General features: G+C 36.0%; 9 non-coding genes across 9 annotated transcripts; all 9 read right to left on the bottom strand.

Moving 5' to 3' along the window:
* Positions 1–1,192: 1,192 nt before the first annotated feature.
* Positions 1,193–1,264, bottom strand: TRNAA-UGC (transfer RNA alanine (anticodon UGC)). Its single transcript has one exon. It is a non-coding gene; the product is annotated as a tRNA-Ala (tRNA).
* A 1,255-nt stretch (positions 1,265–2,519) lies between these two features.
* TRNAA-CGC (transfer RNA alanine (anticodon CGC)) lies at positions 2,520–2,591 on the bottom strand. Its single transcript has one exon. It is a non-coding gene; the product is annotated as a tRNA-Ala (tRNA).
* Positions 2,592–3,854: 1,263 nt separating this feature from the next.
* Positions 3,855–3,926, bottom strand: TRNAA-UGC (transfer RNA alanine (anticodon UGC)). The gene has a single exon. It is a non-coding gene; the product is annotated as a tRNA-Ala (tRNA).
* Positions 3,927–5,193: 1,267 nt separating this feature from the next.
* On the bottom strand, positions 5,194–5,265 carry TRNAA-UGC (transfer RNA alanine (anticodon UGC)). The gene has a single exon. It is a non-coding gene; the product is annotated as a tRNA-Ala (tRNA).
* Positions 5,266–6,520: 1,255 nt separating this feature from the next.
* On the bottom strand, positions 6,521–6,592 carry TRNAA-CGC (transfer RNA alanine (anticodon CGC)). Its single transcript has one exon. It is a non-coding gene; the product is annotated as a tRNA-Ala (tRNA).
* A 1,263-nt stretch (positions 6,593–7,855) lies between these two features.
* On the bottom strand, positions 7,856–7,927 carry TRNAA-UGC (transfer RNA alanine (anticodon UGC)). The gene has a single exon. It is a non-coding gene; the product is annotated as a tRNA-Ala (tRNA).
* Positions 7,928–9,194: 1,267 nt separating this feature from the next.
* On the bottom strand, positions 9,195–9,266 carry TRNAA-CGC (transfer RNA alanine (anticodon CGC)). The gene has a single exon. It is a non-coding gene; the product is annotated as a tRNA-Ala (tRNA).
* A 1,294-nt stretch (positions 9,267–10,560) lies between these two features.
* Positions 10,561–10,632, bottom strand: TRNAA-UGC (transfer RNA alanine (anticodon UGC)). Its single transcript has one exon. It is a non-coding gene; the product is annotated as a tRNA-Ala (tRNA).
* Positions 10,633–12,192: 1,560 nt separating this feature from the next.
* TRNAA-CGC (transfer RNA alanine (anticodon CGC)) lies at positions 12,193–12,264 on the bottom strand. The gene has a single exon. It is a non-coding gene; the product is annotated as a tRNA-Ala (tRNA).
* Between the last annotated feature and the right edge of the window lie 3,307 nt (positions 12,265–15,571).

Here is a 15,571-nt window from a genome sequence, read left to right as displayed (position 1 = left end):
ATTTAGTCATTTTTAAAATAACATGTAATGACCTCCTTGTCTGGGAAATGAACCCCTGTTTTGTGTGTGATGGGTTGGAAATTATACTAGCAATGATTGGTTGGAAGAAATTTTGAAAAAGGTATGTCCAATTTCCAACAACACAGGATTTGCATAGCACAATCCTGGAGTACATCTCAGTGACAAGCATACAAATAGGACATGACATCTAATTAAACAAAAATAGACGTGATGAATCCCCGAAAGTGTACAATGGTGAAACATTTAGTAGGTCCACGGAGACAATGAAAAAACATCAAAATATAACAGTGAGCAACTATAGTAACACAGAACATAACCAAACAAACCATATATATTTTTATAGAAAAAAGTGATGGGTTCTTAGAAATAATTTTGAACTTAGGATCGCTATTCAATTTCTTCCACTGTATTAATACACTGTTTCTAATCTTATTTGATGCGATAGAATAAGGGAAAATCAAGTGTATTAACCTTTTCTATAGTTGGTATAAAATGGTATCAAAATACTCTCTAGCAGCAATTGTACCAGCAATTTCTGTTAGATGTCTTCCAATATTCCTGGGTTCACTTGCAATCCTCTTTAATTGCAGACGATGACTCAAGGGGAAATTGTTCACCAATTCTGGAGAACTATTGAAGGTTGTAACAATCAGTAGCTTTTATGTATTTATCCGTTTGTACAGTGTTATCCACTTTAAATCAAAGTCTAAAAAGGGCATTTGTTGATTCTCAACTGTAAGTGTGAACCTAATACTGTGATGCTTTGTATTCAGTTGGTTTGTTCACAAAATCAAGGCAAATAAGTCCTTCCGTACGTTGATACTGATAAGATGACTAGTCATAGAAGACCCTATAACTATGAAAGTGTAGTTCCAGAGAGTCTGCTGAAGCTAACCTTTCAGACATTTTACAGTAGGGTTCAGACCAAAGCAAACAACTAGTTACTGTGCAATTGTACTTCTTTTCTAAGATATGTTTTTTCTGAAATGAGTCACCATCTTGCCAACAAGTTGTGCTCTTCTCTTACACAAGCAAATATAACAGATACATGGTGTGTTCAGCAGTTACCGTACCCCTTAAACAGTTACGGGGACAGCTATGTAAATACAGTTAGAGGATGTGTTAGCATTGTAAATGTGTAATTTCAATGTTTTTGTAAGAAGAAAAAGAGTGGAGATGCTGGGGATTGAACCCAGGACCTCATACATGCAAAGCATGCGCTCTACCACTGAGCTACATCCCCTTCTTTAGGTAAATTGTTTTGGTAAAACGTTTTGGTGGCAGCCCAAATAAGAGAGTTATACTATTTAGTCATTTTAAAAATAACATGTAATGACCTCCTTGTCTGGGAAATGAACCCCTGTTTTGTGTGTGATGGGTTGGAAATTATACTAGCAATGATTGGTTGGAAGAAATTTTGAAAAAGGTATGTCCAATTTCCAACAACACAGGATTTGCATAGCACAATCCTGGAGTACATCTCAGTGACAAGCATACAAATAGGACATGACATCTAATTAAACAAAAATAGACGTGATGAATCCCCGAAAGTGTACAATGGTGAAACATTTAGTAGGTCCACGGAGACAATGAAAAAACATCAAAATATAACTGTGAGCAACTATAGTAACACAGAACATAACCAAACAAACCATATATATTTTTATAGAAAAAAGTGATGGGTTCTTAGAAATAATTTTGAACTTAGGATCGCTATTCAATTTCTTCCACTGTATTAATACACTGTTTCTAATCTTATTTGATGCGATAGAATAAGGGAAAATCAAGTGTATTAACCTTTTCTATAGTTGGTATAAAATGGTATCAAAATACTCTCTAGCAGCAATTGTACCAGCAATTTCTGTTAGATGTCTTCCAATATTCCTGGGTTCACTTGCAATCCTCTTTAATTGCAGACGATGACTCAAGGGGAAATTGTTCACCAATTCTGGAGAACTATTGAAGGTTGTTACAATCAGTAGCTTTTATGTATTTATCCGTTTGTACAGTGTTATCCACTTTAAAATCAAAGTCTAAAAAGGGCATTTGTTGATTCTCAACTGTAAGTGTGAACCTAATAGTGTGATGCTTTGTATTCAGTTGGTTTGTTCACAAAATCAAGGCAAATAAGTCCTTCCGAACATTGATCCTGATAAGATGACTAGTCATAGAAGACCCTATAACTATGAAAGTGTAGTTCCAGAGAGTCTGCTGAAGCTAACCTTTCAGACATTTTACAGTAGGGTTCAGACCAAAGCAAACAACTAGTTACTGTGCAATTGTACTTCTTTTCTAAGATATGTTTTTTCTGAAATGAGTCACCATCTTGCCAACAAGTTGTGCTCTTCTCTTACACAAGCAAATATAACAGGTACATGGTGTGTTCAGCAGTTACCGTACCCCTTAAACAGTTACGGGGACTGCTATGTAAATACAGTTAGAGGATGTGTTAGCATTGTAAATGTGTAATTTCAATGTTTTTGTAAGAAGAAAAAGAGTGGAGATGCTGGGGATTGAACCCAAGACCTCATACATGCGAAGCATGCGCTCTACCACTGAGCTACATCCCCTTCTTTAGGTAAAATGTTTTGGTAAAACGTTTTGGTAAAACGTTTTGGTGGCAGCCCAAATAAGAGAGTTATACTATTTAGTCATTTTTAAAATAACATTTAATGACCTCCCTGTCTGGGAAATGAACCCCTGTTTTGTGTGTGATGGGTTGGAAATTATATTAGCAATGATTGGTTGGAAGAAATTTTGAAAAAGGTATGTCCAATGTCCAACAACACAGAATTTTCATAGCACAATCCTGGAGTACATCTCAGTGACAAGCATACAAATAGGACATGACATCTAATTAAACAAAAATAGACGTGATGAATCCCCAAAAGTGTATAATGGTGAAACATTTAGTAGGTCCACGGAGACAATGAAAAAACATCAAAATATAACTGTGAGCAACTATAGTAACACAGAACATAACCAAACAAACCATATATATTTTTATAGAAAAAAGTGATGGGTTCTTAGAAATAATTTTGAACTTAGGATCGCTATTCAATTTCTTCCACTGTATTAATACACTGTTTCTAATCTTATTTGATGCGATAGAATAAGGGAAAATCAAGTGTATATTTTCTATAGTTGGTATAAAATGGTATCAAAATACTCTCTAGCAGCAATTGTACCAGCAATTTCTGTTAGATGTCTTCCAATATTCCTGGGTTCACTTGCAATCCTCTTTAATTGCAGACGATGACTCAAGGGGAAATTGTTCACCAATTCTGGAGAACTATTGAAGGTTGTTACAATCAGTAGCTTTTATGTATTTATCAGTTTGTACGGTGTTATCCACTTTAAATCAAAGTCTAAAAAGGGTTTTTGTTGATTCTCAACTGTAAGTGTGAACCTAATAGTGTGATGCTTTGTATTCAGTTGGTTGGTTCACAAAATCAAGGCAAATAAGTCCTTCTGTACATTGATCCTGATAAGATGACTAGTCATAGAAGACCCTATAACTATGAAAAGGTAGTTCCAGAGAGTCTGCTGAAGCTAACCTTTCAGACATTTTACAGTAGGGTAAAGACCAAAGCAAACAACTAGTTACTGTGCAATTGTACTTCTTTTCTAAGATATGTTTTTTCTGAAATGAGTCACCATCTTGCCAACAAGTTGTGCTCTTCTCTTACACAAGCAAATATAACAGATACATGGTGTGTTCAGCAGTTAACGTACCCCTTAAACAGTTACGGGGACTGCTATGTAAATACAGTTAGAGGATGTGTTAGCATTGTAAATGTGTAATTTCAATGTTTTTGTAAGAAGAAAAAGAGTGGAGATGCTGGGGATTGAACCCAGGACCTCATACATGCAAAGCATGCGCTCTACCACTGAGCTACATCCCCTTCTTTAGGTAAATTGTTTTGGTAAAACGTTTTGGTAAAACGTTTTGGTGGCAGCCCAAATAAGAGAGTTATACTATTTAGTCATTTTTAAAATAACATGTAATGACCTCCTTGTCTGGGAAATGAACCCCTGTTTTGTGTGTGATGGGTTGGAAATTATACTAGCAATGATTGGTTGGAAGAAATTTTGAAAAAGGTATGTCCAATTTCCAACAACACAGGATTTGCATAGCACAATCCTGGAGTACATCTCAGTGACAAGCATACAAATAGGACATGACATCTAATTAAACAAAAATAGACGTGATGAATCCCCGAAAGTGTACAATGGTGAAACATTTAGTAGGTCCACGGAGACAATGAAAAAACATCAAAATATAACAGTGAGCAACTATAGTAACACAGAACATAACCAAACAAACCATATATATTTTTATAGAAAAAAGTGATGGGTTCTTAGAAATAATTTTGAACTTAGGATCGCTATTCAATTTCTTCCACTGTATTAATACACTGTTTCTAATCTTATTTGATGCGATAGAATAAGGGAAAATCAAGTGTATTAACCTTTTCTATAGTTGGTATAAAATGGTATCAAAATACTCTCTAGCAGCAATTGTACCAGCAATTTCTGTTAGATGTCTTCCAATATTCCTGGGTTCACTTGCAATCCTCTTTAATTGCAGACGATGACTCAAGGGGAAATTGTTCACCAATTCTGGAGAACTATTGAAGGTTGTAACAATCAGTAGCTTTTATGTATTTATCCGTTTGTACAGTGTTATCCACTTTAAATCAAAGTCTAAAAAGGGCATTTGTTGATTCTCAACTGTAAGTGTGAACCTAATACTGTGATGCTTTGTATTCAGTTGGTTTGTTCACAAAATCAAGGCAAATAAGTCCTTCCGTACGTTGATACTGATAAGATGACTAGTCATAGAAGACCCTATAACTATGAAAGTGTAGTTCCAGAGAGTCTGCTGAAGCTAACCTTTCAGACATTTTACAGTAGGGTTCAGACCAAAGCAAACAACTAGTTACTGTGCAATTGTACTTCTTTTCTAAGATATGTTTTTTCTGAAATGAGTCACCATCTTGCCAACAAGTTGTGCTCTTCTCTTACACAAGCAAATATAACAGATACATGGTGTGTTCAGCAGTTACCGTACCCCTTAAACAGTTACGGGGACAGCTATGTAAATACAGTTAGAGGATGTGTTAGCATTGTAAATGTGTAATTTCAATGTTTTTGTAAGAAGAAAAAGAGTGGAGATGCTGGGGATTGAACCCAGGACCTCATACATGCAAAGCATGCGCTCTACCACTGAGCTACATCCCCTTCTTTAGGTAAATTGTTTTGGTAAAACGTTTTGGTGGCAGCCCAAATAAGAGAGTTATACTATTTAGTCATTTTAAAAATAACATGTAATGACCTCCTTGTCTGGGAAATGAACCCCTGTTTTGTGTGTGATGGGTTGGAAATTATACTAGCAATGATTGGTTGGAAGAAATTTTGAAAAAGGTATGTCCAATTTCCAACAACACAGGATTTGCATAGCACAATCCTGGAGTACATCTCAGTGACAAGCATACAAATAGGACATGACATCTAATTAAACAAAAATAGACGTGATGAATCCCCGAAAGTGTACAATGGTGAAACATTTAGTAGGTCCACGGAGACAATGAAAAAACATCAAAATATAACTGTGAGCAACTATAGTAACACAGAACATAACCAAACAAACCATATATATTTTTATAGAAAAAAGTGATGGGTTCTTAGAAATAATTTTGAACTTAGGATCGCTATTCAATTTCTTCCACTGTATTAATACACTGTTTCTAATCTTATTTGATGCGATAGAATAAGGGAAAATCAAGTGTATTAACCTTTTCTATAGTTGGTATAAAATGGTATCAAAATACTCTCTAGCAGCAATTGTACCAGCAATTTCTGTTAGATGTCTTCCAATATTCCTGGGTTCACTTGCAATCCTCTTTAATTGCAGACGATGACTCAAGGGGAAATTGTTCACCAATTCTGGAGAACTATTGAAGGTTGTTACAATCAGTAGCTTTTATGTATTTATCCGTTTGTACAGTGTTATCCACTTTAAAATCAAAGTCTAAAAAGGGCATTTGTTGATTCTCAACTGTAAGTGTGAACCTAATAGTGTGATGCTTTGTATTCAGTTGGTTTGTTCACAAAATCAAGGCAAATAAGTCCTTCCGAACATTGATCCTGATAAGATGACTAGTCATAGAAGACCCTATAACTATGAAAGTGTAGTTCCAGAGAGTCTGCTGAAGCTAACCTTTCAGACATTTTACAGTAGGGTTCAGACCAAAGCAAACAACTAGTTACTGTGCAATTGTACTTCTTTTCTAAGATATGTTTTTTCTGAAATGAGTCACCATCTTGCCAACAAGTTGTGCTCTTCTCTTACACAAGCAAATATAACAGGTACATGGTGTGTTCAGCAGTTACCGTACCCCTTAAACAGTTACGGGGACTGCTATGTAAATACAGTTAGAGGATGTGTTAGCATTGTAAATGTGTAATTTCAATGTTTTTGTAAGAAGAAAAAGAGTGGAGATGCTGGGGATTGAACCCAAGACCTCATACATGCGAAGCATGCGCTCTACCACTGAGCTACATCCCCTTCTTTAGGTAAAATGTTTTGGTAAAACGTTTTGGTAAAACGTTTTGGTGGCAGCCCAAATAAGAGAGTTATACTATTTAGTCATTTTTAAAATAACATTTAATGACCTCCCTGTCTGGGAAATGAACCCCTGTTTTGTGTGTGATGGGTTGGAAATTATATTAGCAATGATTGGTTGGAAGAAATTTTGAAAAAGGTATGTCCAATGTCCAACAACACAGAATTTTCATAGCACAATCCTGGAGTACATCTCAGTGACAAGCATACAAATAGGACATGACATCTAATTAAACAAAAATAGACGTGATGAATCCCCAAAAGTGTATAATGGTGAAACATTTAGTAGGTCCACGGAGACAATGAAAAAACATCAAAATATAACTGTGAGCAACTATAGTAACACAGAACATAACCAAACAAACCATATATATTTTTATAGAAAAAAGTGATGGGTTCTTAGAAATAATTTTGAACTTAGGATCGCTATTCAATTTCTTCCACTGTATTAATACACTGTTTCTAATCTTATTTGATGCGATAGAATAAGGGAAAATCAAGTGTATATTTTCTATAGTTGGTATAAAATGGTATCAAAATACTCTCTAGCAGCAATTGTACCAGCAATTTCTGTTAGATGTCTTCCAATATTCCTGGGTTCACTTGCAATCCTCTTTAATTGCAGACGATGACTCAAGGGGAAATTGTTCACCAATTCTGGAGAACTATTGAAGGTTGTTACAATCAGTAGCTTTTATGTATTTATCAGTTTGTACGGTGTTATCCACTTTAAATCAAAGTCTAAAAAGGGTTTTTGTTGATTCTCAACTGTAAGTGTGAACCTAATAGTGTGATGCTTTGTATTCAGTTGGTTGGTTCACAAAATCAAGGCAAATAAGTCCTTCTGTACATTGATCCTGATAAGATGACTAGTCATAGAAGACCCTATAACTATGAAAAGGTAGTTCCAGAGAGTCTGCTGAAGCTAACCTTTCAGACATTTTACAGTAGGGTAAAGACCAAAGCAAACAACTAGTTACTGTGCAATTGTACTTCTTTTCTAAGATATGTTTTTTCTGAAATGAGTCACCATCTTGCCAACAAGTTGTGCTCTTCTCTTACACAAGCAAATATAACAGATACATGGTGTGTTCAGCAGTTAACGTACCCCTTAAACAGTTACGGGGACTGCTATGTAAATACAGTTAGAGGATGTGTTAGCATTGTAAATGTGTAATTTCAATGTTTTTGTAAGAAGAAAAAGAGTGGAGATGCTGGGGATTGAACCCAGGACCTCATACATGCAAAGCATGCGCTCTACCACTGAGCTACATCCCCTTCTTTAGGTAAATTGTTTTGGTAAAACGTTTTGGTAAAACGTTTTGGTGGCAGCCCAAATAAGAGAGTTATACTATTTAGTCATTTTTAAAATAACATGTAATGACCTCCTTGTCTGGGAAATGAACCCCTGTTTTGTGTGTGATGGGTTGGAAATTATACTAGCAATGATTGGTTGGAAGAAATTTTGAAAAAGGTATGTCCAATTTCCAACAACACAGGATTTGCATAGCACAATCCTGGAGTACATCTCAGTGACAAGCATACAAATAGGACATGACATCTAATTAAACAAAAATAGACGTGATGAATCCCCGAAAGTGTACAATGGTGAAACATTTAGTAGGTCCACGGAGACAATGAAAAAACATCAAAATATAACAGTGAGCAACTATAGTAACACAGAACATAACCAAACAAACCATATATATTTTTATAGAAAAAAGTGATGGGTTCTTAGAAATAATTTTGAACTTAGGATCGCTATTCAATTTCTTCCACTGTATTAATACACTGTTTCTAATCTTATTTGATGCGATAGAATAAGGGAAAATCAAGTGTATTAACCTTTTCTATAGTTGGTATAAAATGGTATCAAAATACTCTCTAGCAGCAATTGTACCAGCAATTTCTGTTAGATGTCTTCCAATATTCCTGGGTTCACTTGCAATCCTCTTTAATTGCAGACGATGACTCAAGGGGAAATTGTTCACCAATTCTGGAGAACTATTGAAGGTTGTAACAATCAGTAGCTTTTATGTATTTATCCGTTTGTACAGTGTTATCCACTTTAAATCAAAGTCTAAAAAGGGCATTTGTTGATTCTCAACTGTAAGTGTGAACCTAATACTGTGATGCTTTGTATTCAGTTGGTTTGTTCACAAAATCAAGGCAAATAAGTCCTTCCGTACGTTGATACTGATAAGATGACTAGTCATAGAAGACCCTATAACTATGAAAGTGTAGTTCCAGAGAGTCTGCTGAAGCTAACCTTTCAGACATTTTACAGTAGGGTTCAGACCAAAGCAAACAACTAGTTACTGTGCAATTGTACTTCTTTTCTAAGATATGTTTTTTCTGAAATGAGTCACCATCTTGCCAACAAGTTGTGCTCTTCTCTTACACAAGCAAATATAACAGATACATGGTGTGTTCAGCAGTTACCGTACCCCTTAAACAGTTACGGGGACAGCTATGTAAATACAGTTAGAGGATGTGTTAGCATTGTAAATGTGTAATTTCAATGTTTTTGTAAGAAGAAAAAGAGTGGAGATACTGGGGATTGAACCCAGGACCTCATACATGCGAAGCATGCGCTCTACCACTGAGCTACATCCCCTTCTTTAGGTAAAATGTTTTGGTAAAACGTTTTGGTAAAACGTTTTGGTAAAACGTTTTGGTAAAACGTTGTGGTGGCAGCCCAAATAAGAGAGTTATACTATTTAGTCATTTTTAAAATAACATTTAATGACCTCCCTGTCTGGGAAATGAACCCCTGTTTTTGTGTGTGATGGGTTGGAAATTATACTAGCAATGATTGGTTGGAAGAAATTTTGAAAAAGGTATGTCCAATGTCCAACAACACAGAATTTTCATAGCACAATCCTGGAGTACATCTCAGTGACAAGCATACAAATAGGACATGGCATCTAATTAAACAAAAATAGACGTGATGAATCCCCGAAAGTGTATAATGGTGAAACATTTAGTAGGTCCACGGAGACAATGAAAAAACATCAAAATATAACTGTGAGCAACTATAGTAACACAGAACATAACCAAACAAACCATATATATTTTTATAGAAAAAAGTGATGGGTTCTTAGAAATAATTTTGAACTTAGGATCGCTATTCAATTTCTTCCACTGTATTAATACACTGTTTCTAATCTTATTTGATGCGATAGAATAAGGGAAAATAAAGTGTATTAACCTTTTCTATAGTTGGCATAAAATGGTATCAAAATACTCTCTAGCAGCAATTGTACCAGCAATTTCTGTTAGATGTCTTCCAATATTCCTGGGTTCACTTGCAATCCTCTTTAATTGCAGACGATGACTCAAGGGGAAATTGTTCACCAATTCTGGAGAACTATTGAAGGTTGTTACAATCAGTAGCTTTTATGTATTTATCAGTTTGTACGGTGCTATCCACTTTAAATCAAAGTCTAAAAAGGGTATTTGTTGATTCTCAACTGTAAGTGTGAACCTAATAGTGTGATGCTTTGTACTCAATTGGTTGGTTCACAAAATCAAGGCAAATAAGTCCTTCTGTACATTGATCCTGATAAGATGACTAGTCATAGAAGACCCTATAACTATGAAAGTGTAGTTCCAGAGAGTCTGCTGAAGCTAACCTTTCAGACATTTTACAGTAGGGTTCAGACCAAAGCAAACAACTAGTTACTGTGCAATTGTACTTCTTTTCTAAGATATGTTTTTTCTGAAATGAGTCACCATCTTGCCAACAAGTTGTGCTCTTCTCTTACACAAGCAAATATAACAGATACATGGTGTGTTCAGCAGTTACCGTACCCCTTAAACAGTTACGGGGACTGCTATGTAAATACAGTTAGAGGATGTGTTAGCATTGTAAATGTGTAATTTCAATGTTTTTGTAAGAAGAAAAAGAGTGGAGATGCTGGGGATTTAACCCAGGACCTCATACATGCAAAGAATGCGCTCTACCACTGAGCTACATCCCCTTCTTTAGGTAAAATGTTTTGGTAAAACGTTTTGGTGGCAGCCCAAATAAGAGAGTTATACTATTTAGTCATTTTAAAAATAACATTTAATGACCTCCCTGTCTGGGAAATGAACCCCTGTTTTGTGTGTGATGGGTTGGAAATTATATTAGCAATGATTGGTTGGAAGAAATTTTGAAAAAGGTATGTCCAATGTCCAACAACACAGAATTTGCATAGCACAATCCTGGAGTACATCTCAGTGACAAGCATACAAATAGGACATGACATCTAATTAAACAAAAATAGACGTGATGAATCCCCGAAAGTGTACAATGGTGAAACATTTAGTAGGTCCACGGAGACAATGAAAAAACATCAAAATATAACTGTGAGCAACTATAGTAACACAGAACATAACCAAACAAACCATATATATTTTTATAGAAAAAAGTGATGGGTTCTTAGAAATAATTTGGAACTTAGGATCGCTATTCAATTTCTTCCACTGTATTAATACACTGTTTCTAATCTTATTTGATGTGATAGAATAAGGGAAAATAAAGTGTATTAACCTTTTCTATAGTTGGCATAAAATGGTATCAAAATACTCTCTAGCAGCAATTGTACCAGCAATTTCTGTTAGATGTCTTCCAATATTCCTGGGTTCACTTGCAATCCTCTTTAATTGCAGACGATGACTCAAGGGGAAATTGTTCACCAATTCTGGAGAACTATTGAAGGTTGTTACAATCAGTAGCTTTTATGTATTTATCAGTTTGTACGGTGCTATCCACTTTAAATCAAAGTCTAAAAAGGGTATTTGTTGATTCTCAACTGTAAGTGTGAACCTGCTTTGTATTCAGTTGGTTGGTTTACAAAATCAAGGCAAATAAGTCCTTCTGTACATTGATCCTGATAAGATGACTAGTCATAGAAGACCCTATAACTATGAAAGTGTAGTTCCAGAGAGTCTGCTGAAGCTAACCTTTCAGACATTTTACAGTAGGGTTCAGACCAAAGCAAACAACTAGTTACTGTGCAATTGTACTTCTTTTCTAAGATATGTTTTTTCTGAAATGAGTCACCATCTTGCCAACAAGTTGTGCTCTTCTCTTACACAAGCAAATATAACAGATACATGGTGTGTTCAGCAGTTACCATACCCCTTAAACAGTTACGGGGACTGCTATGTAAATACAGTTAGAGGATGTGTTAGCATTGTAAATGTGTAATTTCAATGTTTTTGTAAGAAGAAAAAGAGTGGAGATGCTGGGGATTGAACCCAGGACCTCACAAAGCATGCGCTCTACCACTGAGCTACATCCCCTTCTTTAGGTAAATTGTTTTGGTAAAACGTTTTGGTGGCAGCCCAAATAAGAGAGTTATACTATTTAGTCATTTTAAAAATAACATGTAATGACCTCCCTGTCTGGGAAATTAACCCCTGTTTTGTGTGTGATGGGTTGGAAATTATACTAGCAATGATTGGTTGGAAGAAATTTTGAAAAAGTATGTCCAATGTCCAACAACACAGAATTTAAATGTGTAATTTCAATGTTTTTGTAAGAAGAAAAAGAGTGGAGATGCTGGGGATTGAACCCAGTACCTCATACATGCGAAGCATGCGCTCTACCACTGAGCTACATCCCCTTCTTTAGGTAAAATGTTTTGGTAAAACGTTTTGGTAAAACGTTGTGGTGGCAGCCCAAATAAGAGAGTTATACTATTTAGTCATTTTTAAAATAACATTTAATGACCTCCCTGTCTGGGAAATGAACCCCTGTTTTTGTGTGTGATGGGTTGGAAATTATACTAGCAATGATTGGTTGGAAGAAATTTTGAAAAAGGTATGTCCAATGTCCAACAACACAGAATTTTCATAGCACAATCCTGGAGTACATCTCAGTGACAAGCATACAAATAGGACATGACATCTAATTAAACAAAAATAGACGTGATGAATCCCCGAAAGTGTATAATGGTGAAACATTTAGTAGGTCCACGGAGACAATGAAAAAACATCAAAATATAACTGTGAGCAACTATAGTGACAAAGTGAGAATATGACGTAAGGGGGGGGGGTCTGACATAACAGCACTGGTATCTATGCAACCATTTTAAGTCAGCATCCATCTTAGGTTTTGTCTGAGTGAACGGGTTATGAGATGGACGTTTTTGAATGAGGTTTTTGCTTTCAACTTTCAAGTGAGAATAAACCAAGCAGCTAACTGAAAAACCTTGAGCAAAGTGCCAATGTTATGAAAAAGGCCAGACTGATAGGGATGGTTTCCCATTCCGAAGGTGGGGGTTTTTGAGGTTCTGTATGTAGAGAAAAGGTCACCAGCTTAATAAAGTATTCTTGCTGAATCATCTCATTTAGACATCCCATAATGTCATTAACTCAATGTATTCGTGTGCATAATTTGTTTACCTTTTACGCTTACGTAGTGACGACACGCAACCTTGTAGAGGGGGCGTGGGTTTAGTATTTTGTGTATAAATATGCCCTGTATGCCACCATGTATTTGGGAGAGCTTTTGTTTTGAAGCTGTCTCCGTTGTGCACTTGACCAGAATAAATTCACGTGTTATTCTGTTTCAAAATAACCTCAGACTGTGTTTTTTATTTACGCTGTTCACAATAGTAACACAGAACATAACCAAACAAACCATATATATTTTTATAGAAAAAAGTGATGGGTTCTTAGAAATAATTTTGAACTTAGGATCGCTATTCAATTTCTTCCACTGTATTAATACACTGTTTCTAATCTTATTTGATGCGATAGAATAAGGGAAAATCAAGTGTATTAACCTTTTCTATAGTTGGTATAAAATGGTATCAAAATACTCTCTAGCAGCAATTGTACCAGCAATTTCTGTTAGATGTCTTCCAATATTCCTGGGTTCACTTGCAATCCTCTTTAATTGCAGACGATGACTCAAGGGGAAATTGTTCACCAATTCTGGAGAACTATTGAAGGTTGTTACAATCAGTAGCTTTTATGTATTTATCAGTTTGTACGGTGTTATCCACTTTAAATCAAAGTCTAAAAAGGGTATTTGTTGATTCTCAACTGTAAGTGTGAACCTAATAGTGTGATGCTTTGTATTCAGTTGGTTGGTTCACAAAATCAAGGCAAATAAGTCCTTCCGTACATTTATCCTGATAAGATGACTAGTCATAGAAGACCCTATAACTATGAAAGTGTAGTTCCAGAGAGTCTGCTGAAGCTAACCTTTCAGACATTTTACAGTAGGGTTCAGACCAAAGCAAACAACTAGTTACTGTGCAATTGTACTTCTTTTCTAAGATATGTTTTTTCTGAAATGAGTCACCATCTTGCCAACAAGTTGAGCTCTTCTCTTACACAAGCAAATATAACAGATACATGGGGGCTTATGCAGAGACGATCGTTAAGTAAATAGCGCCATCTTCTGGCCAAAAAACTCGCCACATAATGATTTATTTCCGAGAACATGGAGAGATTTGTAAAACTCGCCACAACAATTTGAGAAGGTCTGAAACTCGCCAAACACGTTGCGAGAACGTGACATTCGCCAAGTTAATTTCTGGTGCGATGCAGGTAGCATCGATGTGGTGAAACTCGCCATTATGAGCAGAGAAATGGCGAGTTCGTGGTCGCCAGAAAATATTGGCAATTTAGTGCATCTCGCCGACGTGATTACAGAGAACAGCAAGGACATTTTTATTCCTATGGCTGGCGTCGCTGCAGGGGTGGGTGGAATATATTCGAATGCCACAGATGTGGCCTGGCAGGTACATAATGAAAGGTAGCAGTGTTGTAACAAAAGTTTAAATGATGAAAATTGAGACACCGATTGTGTCAAGTGTTTATAAGTGTGTAAAGGTTTGTTGTCATTTTATGCTTGCAGCAACAGTGTTTGTAAAGGATGAATATATGTGTGTACTCTGCTGTGCATGTACATGTTATGAACATGTACATGTGCATTTATCGTTTGCATGAACGTGAACGTTTATATGAATAATATATTTGCATTAAATACGTCTACTGTTACATAGCGCTATTATAAGTATGCGTATTTTTATTTCATGAACAATGACAGTTTGCTCACATATCCGTTGATGCAGGAAGCGTGGTGGCTATGGATATGTAAGAGTTGACAATTTGCCTGTATGAAAGGGAATACAGCAACAATGAAAATTTTATGGCACACTGGTGACATTAATGAATGTAATGGTCAGGGGTGACAGCTGTTAAGTGTGTGGTTGTATTGTTTGAACACATTTATGTGTACTTAAAACACTATATGCAGAGGTACACTTCAATAGTGTGAGGGAGGCGCAGGTAAAACATTTATATTTTTGTTTTACTTTACTTTGCAACTGCGCATGCGTCACAAAGGGCACTGTTATTGTCCGTCACTGTGTTTATACCGGAAGGGAGGATGGCTGAGCATGGTTTCGAGCATATCAATGTAGTGGCACGCATGTTCATCGTGAGTACCACACTTGCACTGACATTGTTGTACATCAACATACTTGCAAGCTTCTTTACATTTAAATAGTGTGAGGGACGCTCAGGTTAAACATATTTTATTGTTGGTACTTCACTTAGTGAGTGCGCATGCGTCACAAATTACAGTCTTATTGACAGTCAGTGTGTATACCCGAAGGGACGATGGCAGAGCATGGTTTGGAGCTAATGTATGTTGCGGCACACATGTTCATCGTGAGTTGCAGACTTGCACTCACATTGTACTTTATCAACATACTTGCAACCTTTTTAGTCATATTTTGTGAGGGTCGCTCAGGTCATAAATGTCTATTTGGGGGTACTTCTGAATGAGACTGCGCATGCGTCAGAAGTATAAGTATGAAACACTGCATAACAGAAAAATGTTGTGTTTATAAATATATGTAGTTAAGAAAAAAGAACTTGTTCAAACGTGTATGTCAAGCACAACATTTTTTC

Source organism: Ascaphus truei, chromosome 19 (assembly GCF_040206685.1).
Source record: "Ascaphus truei isolate aAscTru1 chromosome 19, aAscTru1.hap1, whole genome shotgun sequence".
Lineage (NCBI taxonomy): Eukaryota > Metazoa > Chordata > Amphibia > Anura > Ascaphidae > Ascaphus > Ascaphus truei.
This window is presented reverse-complemented; position numbering and strand designations above follow the sequence as displayed.